We start from the raw sequence: 18,723 nt of genomic DNA, 5'->3' as shown, positions 1-18,723 counted from the left end.
GGATGACATTATCCAGGAGAGCGCCCCTGGTAGTGCCAAGGGTCAGGTGTAGATGCACCCATTATGGCACAATATAACTGGGCAGGTACAGCTACTGGGGCCAATGCTTTATACTGAAAGCAAACTCTGGAGAGCCTGAGTTGGTGTTGGAAGCAATATATGTCCTTCTTTGTTCCCCCAAGGCTGAAATTCACCCTTCTGCTAAGAACCCAACAAGATATATAGTCCATTGACAGGGTTCTGCCCACCCAGAACTTACCTGGTTTTATAATAGGAGGAAACTGCTGCACGGACACAAGGCATGTTCAAATTAATGCAATGGTGCCCATGTACGAAGTTAGACCGCAGTTACTAAACGTGTAACCAAAGTGGTGCAACTTTCTGTGTTTATTGGTTTTGTATTTGTTCAGACATAACTTCTCAGAACAGGAGCAGCATGGTACCTAGTCTTTTTTTTGTGCTCTTGAAGAGGGAAACACATTAATGAAGCTGAACTTCATGAAAAGAGAAATGTCCATTAATATATTGGTTCAGTTTATTCTAGTTGGTTTCTGAGACTTTTGCTAAAAATGGCACAAATATTTGGTATTTGCATGTTGCAGCCACTTGTGATGTTGCAGCCAGGTATTTGTGATGTTGCAACCATGATGATCTAGGAATTACGTGAAAGGCAAGGGTTTTGGAGGGTGATATCTTTATTTACTGCAGAGTTATTCCAGATGATTGTTATGCATATCCTTGGGCTATTAAAACAGGAAACATAATTTCATAATTGCCAGGTGAAAAAAATGTTTTCCAAGTGTACTAGCTATTATAAAAGGTCAATTTTTCACCTTTTACATTTCCTCCTTTTTGCAATTCAAGGTAGTGGTAATGATGGGGAAAAATGCAAATGCAAAACTTGAAATGAAAATAAAAAGTGTTTTGTAATCTCAAAATGAACTACTTTAAGTAATGTTGCACAAGTTTGGGGCATCGTTTGAACTTCATTATTGGTGCTTGTGCATGGATGACATTTGCAAGCAAGAGAGCTCAAAGTAAAGGAAAATACAAGAAAATCTCAACTGGTTAGTGAACCAAGAAATGTGTATTTCAAGTTGTGTTTTCTCAGAAAGGGCACATACGCTGCCCTAAGGATGCTGCAGTAGAAACACCAGTAGACTAACTCCTTCTTTTTACACAATATAAAAAAGAGACATCACAGGTAATTATTTCCTACATATATAATTCCAGTGTTGGTTACATTACATATTCAGTGCATTGGTCTTTGTTAATTTTTCATATGCCTTCTCCAACTTCATGATGTATCTGTAAAAGCCTTGTATAGGGAGGTATTAGCTTTTTAGTGGATGACACTTTAGATCAGGGATGTCAAGCATGCAGCTCTTAGGCTGGATCTAGCCTACAGCACCACTCTATCCAGCCTGCCCAGGTACTATAGACTGGAAGGTGGATAGAAAACTGGCTGGAGCATCAGGCTGAGAGGGTAGTAATAATGGCTTGATGTCTAGTTGGCAGCCAGGATTAAGTGGAGTATGCCAGCGGTCGATCCTGGGGCTGGTTTTGTTCAATATGTTCGTCAATGACCTGGAAGGTGGCACAGAGTACACCCTCAGCAAGTTCATAGGTGACACCAAGCTGTGGGGAATAATAGATATGCTGGAGGGTAGGTCTAGAATTCACAATAACCGAGACAAATTGGAGGACTGAGCCAAAAGAAATCTCATCTGGTTCAACAGCACCAAGTGCCACGTCCTGCACGTAGGACGGAACAGTCCCATGCACTACTACAGGCTGGGGGCCTTCTGGCTGGGCAGCAGCCCTGCAGAAAATTGCCTGGGGGTTACAGTGGACAATAAGCTGAATGTGAACAAACAGTGTGCCCTTGTTGCCAACAACGCTAACGGCATACTGGGCTGTATTGCTAGGAGTGTTGCCAGGAGGTCAAGGGAAGTGATTATTCCCTCTATTCAGCACTGGTGAGGCCATATCTGGAATAATGTGTTACGTTTTGGTCTCTCCTCTACAGAAAGAATGTGGACAAATTAGAGAAAGTCCAGTGGAGGGCAGCAAAAATGGGTCGGGGGCTGGGGCATATGACTTCTGAGGAGAGGCTGAGGGAACTGGGCTTATTTAGTTTAGGGAAGAGAAGACTGAGAGGGGCTTTAATAGCAATCAGTAACTACCTGCTGGGTGCTTCTAACGAGGATGGAGCTAGCCTGTTCTCAGTGGTGGCAGATAACAGAACAAGGAGCAACAGTCTCAAGTTGCAGCAAGGGAAGTTTGCTCTGACTCTTATTCACTTGCACAGTTATGACTTGCCACTAGAGGTTTGGTGAGCAGGGGCAGGACTTGGAGCAGGACCCACTCACTAGTCCTGCTGGACACGGAGCGTACCCATCACTGCATCAGTTGCAGTGAGAGAAGCTTCCCTGGGGCTCTCTGGTCTCACTGAAACCAACTCAGCAGCTCTGCACTGAGGGCAAGGCTGTCAGGACTTAAGCCTGCCGGCCCTGCTCCCATTACAGAGCCACTGGACTGTTTCAGCCAGACCGGTGTGCTCCGGGCTTGCTGCCCTGGATCGTGCTTGCTCTGAGCTTCATGTAGCCTGATGCTTTTTTCTTTGGAGCTCAGGTAGTGCTTGTCTCCCGTGCCTCCGCTTTTGGGAGGCACCACTCTGCCCAACCTCCCCAAGGGGTGAGGCGCTGTGCCCAGCTCTGCTGTGCCCCAGCATCTCTGCTTGCCTTGAGTCAGGAGCAGCCACTGCATTCTGGGATACTGGTGGACTTAAACTTGGGCAGAATAGCTGTAGGAAGCGGCTACACAGCAATGGAACAGGAACAACATTAGGCGGATTGAAGATAATCCTGCCCTGGAGTTTCATAATTGTAAATGGAACAACGAGTGCTTTAAGCCACTATAAGGTATTAACATGCGGCCAGCTCAGGGGTTCAAAGATCTAGATGGGAGAGTCCTGAAATGTAAACATCAAGTCCTGGCTAACTGACCGCAGAACAGCATTTGTCCCAGATTTCCCTCGACGCAGTTCAGCTGGAAGACGGTGCTGGAGGGAGCGAGTGCCAAGCCCAGCGCCAGTGGCGGTGGCAGCCAGGAGGTTGCAGAAGCAGCAGTAAATGGGGCTGGGGTCAGATGGGTGCAGAGGGTGCCCTCTGGGGTGGTGGCTGTGGTGCGACCTGTCCCTGGTGGCTGGGACACTGCCCCTGACTCTGCTGTGTCGGCAGGTGGGCTCTTGCTGCCCGCCTGCCCACCCCTATTGCTTTGTGTGCACTCAGGTGGGTGGCACGGGGGCTGTGGGCAACCTGTTCCCCTGGGCTGGCAGCAGCAGTGACAGCACGGGGGTGGATGGGGGAGATGTGCTCCCCTCTGTGGGGGTCAGGGCAGGTAGTGGGGTGGCACCACATGACACCCCTACCTGGCCACTGGCCTCACGTGTCCCTCTTTTGCATTTTGAAAAGGCAGTCACTCGGGGAGTGATTCTTGGTAGCCGATCAGACCACCAGTCAGTCCGAGATTTACGTAGAAGTCCACGAGGTAATCGTGGACTCCTTGCCGGAATTCTCTCAGATTTCTCCCGCAATTCTCGGAATTGGGGTTCTCAGGATCCTCCTGAGAGTCTCGGAGATCTCCGGCTTGGGCGGAAACTGCTCAAGCCTCTTATACAGCTAGCAAGCCAATCGCTAGCTGCCACTTGGGAATAATTTAGAAACAGCCAATAATGAGGTACGAATTTGCATGTGTGTGGTGGGAACTCCTTTGCACCGGGGTCTTCTCTATGCAACTGAGATCTGCACCGTGCAAAGAAAGCTCCATGTGGCGGGAAATAATTCTGCAGTGCCGAAGCGCGCACAATCATTGGGTCATGACATCCCCCCCCCCCCCCCCTTGCTGAAGGCACAGCTGAATTATACCACATGCTCGTCATTCAGGTCGCCAGTAGCTCTTACAACGGGTTGTTGAACTAAATGGGTAAACACAAAATCAGACAACATAAGAAGTTCGTCCTCCAGGGACCGAATCAAACAATAGCCGACACACACACACACACACACACACACACACACACACACACACACACACACACACACACACAATCAGGTTCATAACAAAGAATTGAACTATCAGGGCTTCAGTGGGTGTCATGGTGAAGTCGTGCGTCAAGCCCTCACTTCTTCGATGATGTCGTCCTTCTTGGGGCTTCTCTCCGCCACGCGCTCTGAATTCCGGATCTGTGAAAAGAATTCTCTTAAAACAGTCATTTCACTAATATTTACAAAATTCACATGGAACCCCACGACAAGGCGGTCAATTAAACTCACTATCACTCCTAAAACATATAATACAGGTGTTTGGACACAACTCTACTCTGGACAACCCTCTCTTGAATCCTCAACGCTTTCGTCTTGTTGAGTGTACGTCATCCAGTTCTTCTAAATAATGAAAACCTCTCTCATACGCCAGTTGCCATTGGCCTGTGTCCCCTAAAATCCGAAGTTGCCGTTTACTGAGTCCAGAACGATGTAGGAGAAATCCAAACATGAATCGCTCCTCTGGTGTTCTCTGTGGCAACGGTGGGAGATTGGATTCAAGATGTCTTGCGCCTTGAGCCTCGATCGGGTATCGATGTTCCCGATCGCTGGATATTCTTGGCTCCATCAGGATACGCAGTCGTGACAACTGACGAAGAAGATTACCCACAGGTTGATTAACCATTGGGTTAAGCAGAATCCAAAGGACAACGATGTTCTTTCACCCATAAACCTCAAGACAACTATCTATGCTGTGAACGGTTACTGGAACGGCTCCAGGGTTTTGTAGATGACGGTGAGGCCATGGTCTTATTTGCTGAAGTGGTGTCAGTCCCAGCGCACACGTCCTGGGATTCCAGGCACAATACAAGACTCCGATAATCGCTAGCATAAGTTGCTCTGCGCCGGTATGTTCTGGCCGTCCGTCATGCCATGCGTGGGCTTTTTGACCAATCAGTCCTGCAACAAGCGGTAGAAGCGGAATAGGCCAGTGAACGCTAAACGTCACCGTGTCGACGTCAGTGACATGGTCAGACAAGCTTCGGGGAGTAGAAGACGAGAAGCTTGCTTCTTCCCGGTTCAGCAGGTCGGACCCAAGTTCCACAACCAGACGTCCCAACCATACAGCTAGAGTTTCTTCAGGTTGGATTCTTGATTCTCTGCACAACTCCTGTCGTTCAGTTCTGGTGCGAGCGTCATAGGCAGTGGCAACTCGACTGGTGGTTGTTCTGGGACGAACTGCTTCTGCGGGAGTCGATGCTGTTATTGTTTCAGGCAGGAGGGGCGGATGCACTCCTCCGCTCGATGCTGCCTCCCGTCGGCAAGAAGGCGTGGTCGCCGGAAGGGATGCGGGGTCGCCGGCCGAACTCTCGCGTGCTCTTCCGAAGCTCCACCCTTCTCTTCCAGTTCTTCCACGTGGTCTCCCTCTTGCTCGGCGCCATCTTGGAGTGGCGTCTCAAGATTTTCTTCCGCAGCCACTTCTTTGACCACTTGAACGGCCATACGCAGCTGGGCTCTCAAACTTGCATTTTTCTGCATTAGATCAGTTACAGGACGAAAAGTTGCAGTTAACATTCTCCCCTTGTCATACCTTGGGGCTACCCTCTCATCTGCGGCGTGTTCCTCCATCTCCAGATCTTCGCGGAGCTCGGATACAAGCTTGCAACCCCTCAATCTAGACACCATCATAAAGGGGGTGAACCGGTCGATTGGCACCGTTCCTCACTCTCCCAAGCACGTAACGAGCAACGGGCACGCTCCTGGGTGAGGGTTGGGTTTCCTGCGCCTGCCGGGTTGACTCTGGCGAGGGACACAGTCTCGAGGGGCCTAAACAGAACCCGCTCATCATTCATGATACACCCGAATGCCGTGGGGTGAAGATACACTTCCCTCTCTCTTGGGGCTCCGTCTTCGGAAGCTCCCTCTTCCTTATAATAAAAGGTGCCAGAGGCTATGTATAATTGCAGGGTGGCAAGTATTTAGCCCAGCCCTTCCTGGTTTTCCAGTAAGAGTTTTCCAGGTGTACAATGATATGTATGAAATATATTTTACATTTCCAGGTAAATTTCTCAACTGGGCTGGTAGATACCAGTTCAGCATGATCAACAATAGAACCAAAAATGTTTTTGTTGACCTAGGAAGTATTTCAGAGAAGAAAACAGATGTTTTCTCTAATTTTTTTTTTTCATGGGGAAATTATAAAATATAATTGCAACAACAGGGGAGAAAATGTTTCATTTTTGAGGGGATATTTAGCCTTTCAAGAGAACTAGATTTAAATGTGCATTTGTGTTGACTTTCAGAAATTGGAAATAAAAATCAGTTTTCCAATTGTATTTTTATTGGATAGATAGTTTTCCCTTCCCCCCCCCCCCGTTTTCTATTTTTAGAAAAAAAATTCTCTCATGTTTCCCCCTTCTTTGTTGCAAACAAAGAAATGGAGGGCAAGGTACACAAGTGGGGAGAAAAAGAAGGGAAACAGAAATGTGTTTTGGGGAATACAGATATACCCATTGTCCCACTCCTAGCTCTCCCCCCAACAGATCCACCCTCATGCTTTAGGAAGGGATTAAATGTATAAGTAGCCCTACTCCTATTCATTCTACCCAGCATGAATATAGGAGTCCATATAGGACTGTAACGTCCTTCTACTCCCCTCATCAGGTAAGAGGTATGGTATAGCCTTAATCATAGCCTAACCAGTGGTTCTCAATATTTTTAGACTCCACAACCCTTTAAAGTTTGCCTTCCCACGTTCTAGCAACAGGCAGACCTGTGGACAGCTTATTACACTTCTGTCAGGTCACAAACCAAGCTGCTCCACCTCACTGAGTGAGGAGGTGCTCTATTGGGTTTCATCATGGGTGACTGGTGCCACCTTAGTTAGGGGGGGACATGTGCCCCCCCCATGACTCTCGCCACCCAAGGGGGAAGGTCCCCCTGCAGCCAGGCATGCTGACAGGGAAGTGGCCACGGTGCTTCATCCGGCACTCCCACTCCCCAGCCAGTGCTTGCAGGAGGGACACCGGTACTCCCGCCTGTTGCCTAAGTGGGGAGTGCGGCCTGTCAGGGGGTGCACCTGCACTCTCAGGGTGGGGGGTAGCATGTGCACCCCCTACATGTCGCCACTGGGTTTCATGCAGGGAAGGCACTAGTCATGGCACCAGAGCACCTGACGGAGAAATGGTGGAGAAGGAAGACATGCTCCCCTTCCTCACCCCTTGTGATGTGGGCACTTGTCCGCACAGTGGGAGACATGAGTCGGGCAGGATTAGGGGTTTCTATTCCTGGCAGCAGCACAGGAACCCCTCCCAGTTGATTTCCCCCTCCCATCTGAATGCCCTAGCTACTAGGTTGCAGACTCGGGTCCTCTTGCTTTCTTCCTGCACTGTTTATGCATTTTGCATTATATAGTGTAACCCTAGCCGTGGTGCTACCCGTGGCCACATCTGGATTCAGGGTCCTGGGGTGTCGAAGAGCCTCGGCCATCCTCCCAACCCCTAAGGCTGGGGCCACCTCTCGGTGGAGTGCTTTCTTGTGGTTTCCCCACACACTGGAGTACATGCAGTTTAACTGTTTACACAGTTTATTATTTATAAAACAGCCAACTAGTGAATGAGGTTAATAGGACAGGATATCAAGAGTCTAATTGTCAAAGGTAGGTATCAATGAACTAAAACGCTCTATACAAATTGAATTCAAGACACCCTCAGTACAACTCCTCAGCTTAAACCTTCGGACTCCAGTGACTTTCAGGAGGAGCACACAGGGTTAACAAGATATCAGCTCTCCACACTGGCAACACAGTAACCATGGCTGGTGCTGCTGCTTCAGAAAGTCCTGCTCTTTGCATGGGGAAGAGCAGCTCTCCTCTGCTCCAGCTGTCTGTGGGATCACCCTTTTTCCTTCACACAGGTCCCTCTGCCTCATGGAGAGAAAAAGGATCCCAGGTTGGTTATCTTCTCCCCATCACTAAGTGCTGGTTCACTTCACAGGCAGGCTGCAGGATCCTCCTCCCCAAGCTCTGTGGTCCCTGCACCTTCCCTTCTCTGAGCCTGGCTGAATCCTTGGGGCTGAGTTCCCTCCCCTCTCCTGCCTCCGGAGCCAATCAAAAACGTGTATATGCTCTGGCAAGCAACAACTTTCTGTAAACTTTCCTGCTTTGCCCTTGCAGGGATCCTGAGCCCTGCTGCAAATCCAGCAGCAGCTGTTAAAATAGTTATCGACTAAAATACATAACCAGTATTGGGAGCAGGAGCTAGAACCCAGGAGTCCCTTCCTCCAACTCGCTGGGCCATTAAGTTTCTGCTTGTTCTCCTTCTGGCCCCATGGCCATCTCACTCTTGCCTGTCCAGTGGCCCAGCTTTAATAGGAAGTGAGAAGGATCCTTTCCAAGCTGCCTATTAAGACACTGTCATAGGAAGTAGGAGCTATGGCTTCAAATCCCCCTTAGGATGTGAGAGGTCTGCAACCAAGGTCTCCAGTCAGCTACAGAAATGCCCTAACTACCAAGATCTTGAGCAAGAGTGGGCAGCACTTCTTGCCATACACTTAATTTCACTGTCAACCAGTCAATGTGTACAGTCCTCTTCCATGAAAGCATTCTGGGGCTTGCATGGACTGTACTTGCATTCCTGGATTCAGTGGAAGTGGAAGAGAGTACAGGTCCAGTTAGGCACCCCGGTCGGCTCCGAGTGTTGCGTTCTGAACTGTATGGTTGCACCATTGACGAGTTGCAACAAAATGGGAGGAGGTTGACCAAGACAGACCATTTTATAGCTTGGCGTTTAGTGCAATCTCCTGGGAAGTGATTTGCACTTCAAATGTTACATCTGTCCATAGCCAGAGTGCGCATGGAAATTAACCCACTGAAAATATTTTCAGTTTTACAGAATATTCATAAAAATAGCTGTGGTGGACTTCCTGCCTGCAGTCCAAGCTCCCTTGTGTCAGTCTTACTGCTCATGTTTACAGGTGTACTCCAATCTACATCAACTATCACAAGAGCCTAAGGATTTATCAAGAGGATTTTGGCTGTGGTATGAGATTCCTGTCTCCTTTATGATGCTTACAATAAGGTACAAGTTGATTGCTCAGCTTGACTAAGAGATAATATCTGTAGCTTGGACAAAAATTGAAGTTGAGCGTTTGAACTGAGATGGAAGAACAGATGATAATTAGAACTGAGCATCATTTGTCAACCAAAGGGTTCCTGCTTAGAAAATGGTCTTGTTCAACATGAAGTGGCTTACAGGAAAATCTTATCATTTATTAAACGTGTCCATGTGCTCATCAGTATGTCACAAAGGACTGAAATAATGAAAAGTTTCCTTTAATTTCTAAAGGATATTTGGTGTTTCAAGAAAATTATATCTAAGTTTCTTTCAAGAATCAAAAAATGAAATAAAACGCTTTCCCATTTATAGTCTATTGAGTTGTTGGTGTTCTTCCCTCCTCCTACCCTCCCTTTCACATTTTTAGTGTTTCTGAGCCTTCTTTCCAATTAAAAATGTTGGCCATGTACAGAAACGAGGAAAGAGATGCTGAAATATTGGGGAAAATGTAAAAAGTATGAAAAAGGAGGAAAGTAATGCTATTTTCCTCCCTATGACTAACTGGAAGAGTGTTAAAATGCCAATGTAAAATCCTTTCAAGTTAAAATGAAGCTTCAAGATACTTGAACAAGACAAAGTTTTAAAAAGTTAATTTCACAATTTACCATTTGTATTAAAGAGTATTCCTCATCTATTTTCCTATATTGTGAACAACAACAAAAAGAATGAGAACACCAAAAAGGATAAAAATGGGAAAATGTCTTTATAGATTTTTCTTGGATTTTGGAAATATTTTAATCTAAAATATTTTAATTAAAAAATATAGATGAAGAGTTTTCATTAACGGGTTGAGCACACATGACTTTCAAACACATTACAACTGGAAACAAATTCTCATGTGTTGCTTTAAAAAAGTTTATACTTGTATAAAAATGGATTTGTATGATTTGTCCTGTACATAACTATGAAGAGGTCATTGCTATGAAGAAGTTAGTTTTTATTCCATAAGAAGGCAAGGCTTGAAAAGAGAAGGGCTACAATTACACTGAGATGCAGTGACTTTGCTATTCATGGCTGACAAGAACATCTTCTTGCCAGGGCTGTGCCCACAGGCCCCCAACCCTTACATAGCATAACAAGTTGAAAGCAAAATAACCAATGTGTCCATCACTTAATTTTTATGGGGTTTTTTAGCATTAAAAGTTAGAGCTATTAGCACCTAGGTTTTGGTCCCAATGCGTAGTCCTTAAAAATCACAGCACAGTCAAGGAAGTTTCCATTCTTCATGACTGTGGTTCATGCTGCAGCCAGTACAACCTCCTGCCTGTAAAGCAGAGAATGCCCTACCCGAATCATGAACCTTTAATTACTGTCAAGCATCTGATCAGAGAGCTGGCAGACAGCTTTTGGGGACAAAAGCACAGAAAATTTAATTTCAGAGTTTCTTGCAGCAATTAGATACTTTACAGGTTTGATTTTTCTGAATTCACAACATGGGCCAATCGCATAAAGCGCATGGAGGTTGCATTCCTACGATTAATCCACTGAGTATGGATTATGCTTCTCCCTACATTCCAAACCAGCATATTCCTGGATTATTTTATTGTGTACCATCACAAAGATGGTTCTGATCATGGATTCTTCTGGGTAACTCCCAAGTAATTAATACCACCTCTCTGGAACGCTTGAAGCAAGAAGTGCTGTTCACTTGCTACAAGGCTCATTCAACAGGGCTCGGGACCATTCCTTTGGATTACAACAAACTGAGCACCTTCTGGCAGGGGTACTGGGCACTGCCAGGCCGAGCAACTATGGCAGCTTTTACATTTTTAGGGAATGTCAGCAACTCGCTCGTAGTCATTCTAACAAGATGCTTGTACCATTGCTCTCCACTTGTGATCCACTGCATCATCTTGTGAGACACTCAAATCTGTCATCCCTTTTCCAATATTTTCTTTTGGCTTCAGCCTTGGGGGTTCTCCCAGCCTACTGACAGAAAGGATTAATTTATAGATGATGCATACAGTGGTCTTTCTGTCCTACCTCATCATATAGCCAAACCATGTCAAGTCAGCTTCTCTAACCTCTTTGGTCAGTTTTTTGTACTCCCAAGCATGCCTTGATGTCATCATTTCTCACCTTGTCATCCAGACTGACTCCCTAAATCCATCTCGACGTTCTCGCCTCTTCCCTTTGTGAGTAGAGGTCTTAAACCATAGACAATGAGGTTTACTTAGGAAGCCAGACCCATAGAGAAGAACAATGACCTTGGATATCCCATCTACAGCTCTCAAGTGGCACTGTCGCTATTTCTAGTCAGAATATTTCAGGTTTTTGCTGAACGAGTTAGTTTTTGGGTATTTATTTCTCTTTATTTTATTTTATTTTTTTATAATTTATTAAAAAAACCATAGCTAGAACTGTTATTTACTATTAACTACTTACACTAATTATGACAGGTACATAGCGATCTGCATCCCCTTGCAGTACCCCATCCTCATGACCAGGAACATCTGCTTTCTTTTATCAGCTGGGGTCTGGATGGGAACATCAGTAAATGCCTTGATTTCATACAGTGTTTACACTGGCTCTCCCCTACTGTGGCTCCAAAGAGATCGATCACTTCTTCTGTGAGGTCCCAGCCCTGCTCCAGTTGTCCTGCTCTGACACCTCTCGATATGAGGCTCTGGTGTTCGTGAGTATCATTGTCCTGGTCCTCATCCCTTCTTCCATTATACTAGCCTCTTACGCTTGTATCCTCTCCAGGGTCCTGAGGATGAAGTCAACCAGACAGCAGAAAGCTCTGGCCACCTGCTCCTCCCATCTCACTGTGGTGGTCATGTTTTATGGGGCAGCCATCTTCATGTACATGAGACCCAGCTCCTACCACTTCCCAGAGCAAGACAAGATTGTGGCTCTCTTTTACACCATTGTCACCCCAGTACTCAATCCGCTCATCTACAGCCTGAGCAACAGGGAAGTCTTACGAGCCCTAAAAAAGGTGATTGGGATATTCAGAGTCTTCCAGCAAAATTGACAGAAGCTGTACTTTCCCATGGGCTAAGTCGGCAGGGTTTTCTGGATCCTTTAGAAGGAAGCTAACATTTGTCAGTCACGTAACAGCCTCTGACCTACTGAGAGTCATGGGATTTTGGACTGTATCACTTAAACACTTAGAAAAAGGTGTGAGGAAATCCTACCCATCTCCTTTTTCATGACTGTTTTTCTGCTTTAGGAAATTTAACCAAATTTTTGCAAACACTGAAGACTTCATGGGGGATTGAAACTTTGTATTTCCCTGATGCTGCCCCTGCACAAGGCCCAATCCCTCCTGCAGGAAATATGACAACTGGAAGGGCAACCAAAATGCACCTTGGGACAAAAGTTTATGAGGAAGGTATGAAAGAACGAGGGTTATTTAGGATGGATAAGAATACACTTGGTGGGGAGGGGTGTATAATAGTTTCTCAAATACATGCAGAGTGATTATAGAGGGAATGGAGATGGGCTTTTCTTTGTGGCTCTAAGGGACAGGACTAGGAGCAAGGGCCGCAAGCCAGAGCAGGGGAAATGGAAGATGGAGAGTAGGGGAACTATCTGCCACTGGGAGTGGTCGCACAGGGCTGAGGCTACCGAGAGAAGCTGTGGATTCTCCATGCTTGGAAACGTCCAAAAGCAGGGAAGACCAACATTTGGCTGTGGTGGTTTAGTTGGGGACGAACGTGGCTGGAGCAGGGACATGGGCCACAGGACCTGGTGAGGTTTCTTTCAGCCTATGATCCTCAGTGCTTAGAAGGAGATCTTCCCAAGCACTATTTTTAAGTGCAAGGCACTGTACATTATGTCTGATTCCTCTCTTACTTCATGTTGTTTTTCAACAACATCACAGAAAAGGGCAACAGGGAGAAACAAGGAGCTCGCTAGCTTTCCATCCAGGGTGAGACGGCACAGGAGCAAATGAAAAAAAATGGTGCTCAACGTTCCCATCTTTGTGCCTGGAAGAAATGGAGCTGATCAATAAACAGGACAAATGAATGCAAGACATCTATCAAATGAAGGATGTTTTTCTTAAAAATAAATAGGATGTTGAAAACTGAATTGGTTAATATATATAATATTTTTACATTTGACAGTTTTCCTGTCAGACTGGGATTATGGTGCTAGTTCTCAAAGAAACAATGGAAGAGTTTTGTGAAGGCTTGGCTATCCCTTCATATTCCCAACTTTACCTAAAAAACCAACAAACCCATGTGCTAGGTTCACACAGAGCATTCCTCCATCTGCCCCTGAAAAGAAATCCCCATGAACTGCTTCTGAGTGGTGACGTTGAAGAGGGAAATGTGTTATATGTCAACCTGTGTGTCTCCCTGAGCTGTGAGAGTGAGCGAGAAACAAGAGGCCTTGGTGTCTGTGGTCCTCAGGCACGCTCACGGATGAGCCTGTTGAGAGTGGAGCTGGCTATGAGACTAGCTAAAACATAGTTCGAGGAAGAGGAAGGTAGTTGAATTGAAATGTGTCTTGGGTTAAACAGTGCCCCCAGACTAAATACCAGACAGTCTTGGAATACCAAGGGGAGACATAGGATCCTCCCTGCAATAAGCTAGGCCACACTGACCAAAGTAGGGCACTGGGGACCATAGTGTCCTTGGGCAACCCCTGCGCTTCAGACCTTGGGAGTTAAGTGTTTGAACAGGACAGTTCAGAGAGCAGGGGCTGGAGAACCTGTTCCCTGCTCAGCATCATGATCACAGAGCTGGGTGGGGACAGACTGGAGAGCTTGTTCCCCACCCAGCTCCTAGATCGCAGAGGTGGGCGAGGAACAGGCTCTCCAGTCCCCACCCCACAGTCACTGGGAGCTGTCCTGGTCAGGGGCATGCCCCAGGCCCGTGCCCTGATCTGGTGATTAAGGTGTGTGGCTTGGAAAGGGCTGCAGGGGTGGGGCAGGACCCATCCCCCTGTCCTGGCCACCAATGGGGCAGCTGGTAGCGAGGCCGTGGCCCTGAACCTTCTCTCCCAGCACCAATTCTGTGACATTGGGACCAGTCCCAATGCAAGCCCTGTAACCTTGGAGCTGGCACTGGGAGATAAAGATCACCCGACCCCCTCCTCCCGAATTGTGATGGTGAAACAGGGGCTGGGAGACAAGGATCTCTTAGCCTCTGCTCCACAATCATGACCTTGGAGCAGGGGTCTTGGAGCTCCCTGCTGGTTGCGGAGGGAGACATAGTCCCCGCCTGGGCTCCAGTGGAAGAGCCCTCCCTGGCAGCAGCCAGCTCCATGGGGCAGGGAGCAATCTCCCACCCCTTGGGGGATGACTGACCAGGAGCAGATTTGCGCCCAGTCAGGTGTCTAGACAAGTGCTACTGCACAGTTAGTAACTGCAACTAAATTTGGTACTTGCATTTGCAGGTAGCAAGCTTAGTATTAGGAAGGGTTACTGTGCAGTAACCATGCTCATGTGTAGACGCATATGTTAACTGCACAGCAAAATACACTGCTTCACAGTAAAGCATCTCATGTAGATGTACCCACCTTGGAACAAATTTCTAGTATTAGGAACTGAAAACTCCCTCTGACCTGAAGAAGAATGCACTACATTTGGAAGCTTGTCAAAGCCCATCCCAAACATGGAGTCGGTGAAACAAAATTTATTACCCATAAAAATACGTGCCTCTCACGTATTTCCTGGACTGTCCCATCTAGTCACTCCAGCACTATTAAAGTTCCTTGATTATGACCCAGTTTATAATTCATTTTTAAGTGGTCCTAAGAATAGAGAAGATACCACTCAGAATCATTACAAGCTGTCTGTAATATCTGGCTTCTCAGGTGAGATTTCCTGGGAAAAAAAATGTTATAGAGCCCTAGAAGTTAAGAAATGAAAACTAAGATTTCTGGAGAGACTTTGAAAGACAGTGAGTGACTGGGCTCAGTTGCACATGCAAATAATCCAGGAGCACTTTACTCTAGAGTGAGGTACGCTAAAGTAAACTCTCCCAGGAATACATCTACACATGCAGCAATGAAGGAGAAGATTTGCTTCCCCTAATAGCAGACTGCTTCTGCTTCCGGTGGCCCTTCCCTGGGCTCCTGCAGCAGCCGGGGGTAGCTCAAAGCTCCCTTTTGGTACTAGCCCAGGAGCTGGCAGGGAGCACGGGGCCAGGAGACCGCTATCTTCTGGTGCAGCTGGGCCATTGCTCGCTGTCCATGCGAGCTGCCTGCTGCTGGGGCAGGGGCTGCCACCAGATGCCGAGCAGGGACATTGTCCCCCTGCCCCGGCAGCAGGGAGCTCCCAGGCCCCGGTCCCTGACTGTGAGGCCAGGGGTGGGAGACTCTTATGCATATCTGAGCAGACTATGCTCCTTTGCTCTTCCTCTGTTTCAAACTCTCCAGGTGAGAGGGATGTCTTGTGATTGAATGTTTGGAGAACTGATGCTCTTGATGGAGAAACATCATGTCGAGTGAGTCACAACCCAGAGGTCTCATCCCACTAGAAAATCAAGCAGTGAGAGATTTAGCATTTTGTATTAGAATGAAAACATTCAAATATGACCTTTCCCACTTTAAAAAACAAACAAACCCTCTGCCTATAATTGACTTTACGAAAGACTGAAATGTATCGTCCTTCCTGAAATGCTTTGTTCTCTCCCACCTCCAAACAGAGATTGCCAAATAACTTGCCTGAGCATAATTTTGCAAAGTTTTCAAATACCTGAATGGAGGAAAGTCTGCCAGAGCACCCACTGGAGCTGAAAGGAGATCTTAATTCGAGACTTGGGAGAAGACCCCCAGAGTGTGGGAAAGTTTGTGTATTTTGGTCCCATTAGATTTCAAAGCTATTGTTGATGGCCACAAGCTTGGCCATATAACGGTCACAAACTTGACTTGGCTTTTACGAAGACTGTGTTTATATGACATACGTGCTCCCCTCTCTCCACTACCTGATTTACTCAGCTAGCGGCAGATGCAGGATTGAAAGAGCTCTGCTGTCTCTCGACTCAATGTAGAGTGTCTTTCTTTAAGACTAATTTCAGATCCTTTTTATCTATTGCCCATGTTGCATTTTTTCAACTTATAAAGATATGTTTTCAGGCTCTGGGCAAGAATTGGTATATACTTTTTATGTTGAAACTGAAATGGAGTTCATAGCTGAGGAATTTTTAGGTAATTTGCTTCCTTAGAAAACGAACGCTGCCCCATACGAAAGGAATGCCATGCAAGAAAAGAGATGTATGTTGATTTCTTGTGTACTTGCTTTTGAGCTCGTAACTCTTTATTTCTTGTATATGTACATGTACCAATAGGCTGGAAAAAGAAAACATTGCAGGAATATAGTAGAAAAGATTAAGTTTCTTACTGGAGTCATCAGAGAAAAAGATAAAGAAGACCAAGGTAAGCGATTACTGTTTCCTTCTAGTCCTATTTTATACCGGTGAAGATTCTTAAAACCCGATTTATGTGTATTACAAACAGCACCATTTCTCTTCTTAAAGATCCCCATGTGATAATGACAGAATAAGTGGCATATAAATGTTTCTCAAAATATACCTCAGGTATTACATTTCAATAAAGTCATGTATATTTTACTACTTCTTATTATTATTTCTACTAATAGTTCTACTAATAAAATATATTTTACTTCATTTCATAACTACAAATATGCTGTAATGTGCTTCTTTCCATGTGATAAAGACTGAAATGATACAATTAAGAATTGGGAGGTGGAAATTATTAATGAAAACAGATTATTCCTGTCAGGGCAGCTACGTATGATGATGAACTTCAAAGGAGGAGGAAATGTTTGCAAAGAAGGGGTAAAAGTCCATCTCTCCTGGTGTCAATTCCAAATTCCTCTTTCACCTTCGCAGGTCCAGGATTTAACCCAGGCCACTCTTACGGCTATTAAAAATGTCAGGTAAAGAGAGATTTAGTCTAAGATAGCATGTCCTAAACTAGTTGTGTAGTATTTAATAATACCAATCAGGGTTCATGGACAGATGCTATGTCTTTGATTAGACTAACAAGATTTTTGCAAAAAAAACCCCTTTCATTGCAAGCTTTTGGGCACAAATATCCTTCATCACGAATCAGAGAAAAGATTGTAAAAGTTCTACTGGGTAAAAATGAAAGTTCATATTTCATAGGATTTCACAGAAGAGTCAATAGATGGGATAACCCTCTGGGCAGGCAGGTCTCACCTGGTAAGGAGTCTCGGCTTTCCTGTGAGGCTTCAAGGATGCAAATTACCTTAGACAAAGGTAGGAGCAGGAGTAATAATATACATGTATAATACCATATCTTATACTTCCATTTGTGATGACTTTACAACACACCCTGTACGAGGGATTGTTCATTTTAAGTGCTTCACAACTCCATATCACACAATGACTTGGGGGCTGTGTTCTCCCAAATAAATTATGGTTCCACTCTTTCAAGACTTTCCTTTGTCTCTAGCTTTGCATGTGAGGGGCTAAATCCTAATTATCTTTCTATCCCTACCTGGTACGTACAAAGTTTGGTAGCTATAGAGATCTAGCGTTTCTAGTTGACTCTGCCTGAACAAAAACAGGCACCGAGGTCGAGGACTGCAGAGCCCCAGGGAGATTCTGGGGACCAAGGATGGTTTGAGAAGCTGGCTGCGGTAAAAGCACACAGTCCAAAACACAGGGTCAAAGAAATCTTAACAGCACTTCTAATATTGGAATACAAACCAGAGGCAATTGCTAAGACAATGCAGATAAGTACAGTGAGCTGCTGATTTAAAAGAAATATCAATTAACCTAAGAGAGTCACAAAATCATTATTACTGAAAAAAAAAAATGTTTAAGTTACTGGGTCATATGAGTTTCCAACGGGTGACCAGCCAGCCAGGGAAAATAACTTCTTATTGGTATTCCGGATACTGCATGCTGTAGGTTGTGTTTTGAGCATTGTGTGTATGGTGTATGGGTGGTATAGGTTTCATAGATACACTGACCTTGGTTCACCTGCAGAGGGGCAATGCAGCAAGGATCTTGAGTCCCTGCCTGTGATGCGTCACTGAGAGCAGGCTAGCTCCATCCTCGTTAGAAGCACCCAGCAGGTAGTTACTGATTGCTATTAAAGCCCCTCTCAGTCTTCTCTTCCCTAAACTAAATAAGCCCAGTTCCCTCAGCCTCTTCTCAGAAGTCATATGCCCCAGCCCCCGAACCATATTTGCGGTCAGTTAGCCAGGACTTGATGTTTACATTTCAGGACTCTCCCATCTAGATCTTTGAACCCCTGAGCTGGCCGCATGTTAATACCTTATAGTGGCTTAAAGCACTCGTTGTTCCATTTACAATTATGAAACTCCAGGGCAGGATTATCTTCAATCCGCCTAATGTTGTTCCTGTTCCATTCCTGTGTAGCCGCTTCCTACAGCTATTCCGCCCAAGTTTAAGTCCACCAGTATCCCAGAATGCAGTGGCTGCTCCTGACTCACGGCAAGCAGAGATGCTGGGGCACAGCAGAGCTGGGCACAGCGCCTCACCCCTTGGGGAGGTTGGGCAGAGTGGTGCCTCCCAAAAGCGGAGGCACGGGAGACAAGCACTACCTGAGCTCCAAAGAAAAAAGCATCAGGCTACATGAAGCTCAGAGCAAGC

The 18,723-nt window shown here is 45.9% G+C and overlaps 1 pseudogene; it reads left to right on the top strand.

Annotated features, from left to right (window-relative positions):
- Positions 1–4,836: 4,836 nt before the first annotated feature.
- On the top strand, positions 4,837–12,137 carry LOC132243755 (olfactory receptor 2T27-like; annotated as a pseudogene).
- The last annotated feature ends 6,586 nt before the right edge of the window (positions 12,138–18,723 follow it).

This window comes from Alligator mississippiensis, chromosome 11 (assembly GCF_030867095.1).
Source record: "Alligator mississippiensis isolate rAllMis1 chromosome 11, rAllMis1, whole genome shotgun sequence".
In the NCBI taxonomy this organism is placed as follows: domain Eukaryota; kingdom Metazoa; phylum Chordata; order Crocodylia; family Alligatoridae; genus Alligator; species Alligator mississippiensis.
This window is presented reverse-complemented; position numbering and strand designations above follow the sequence as displayed.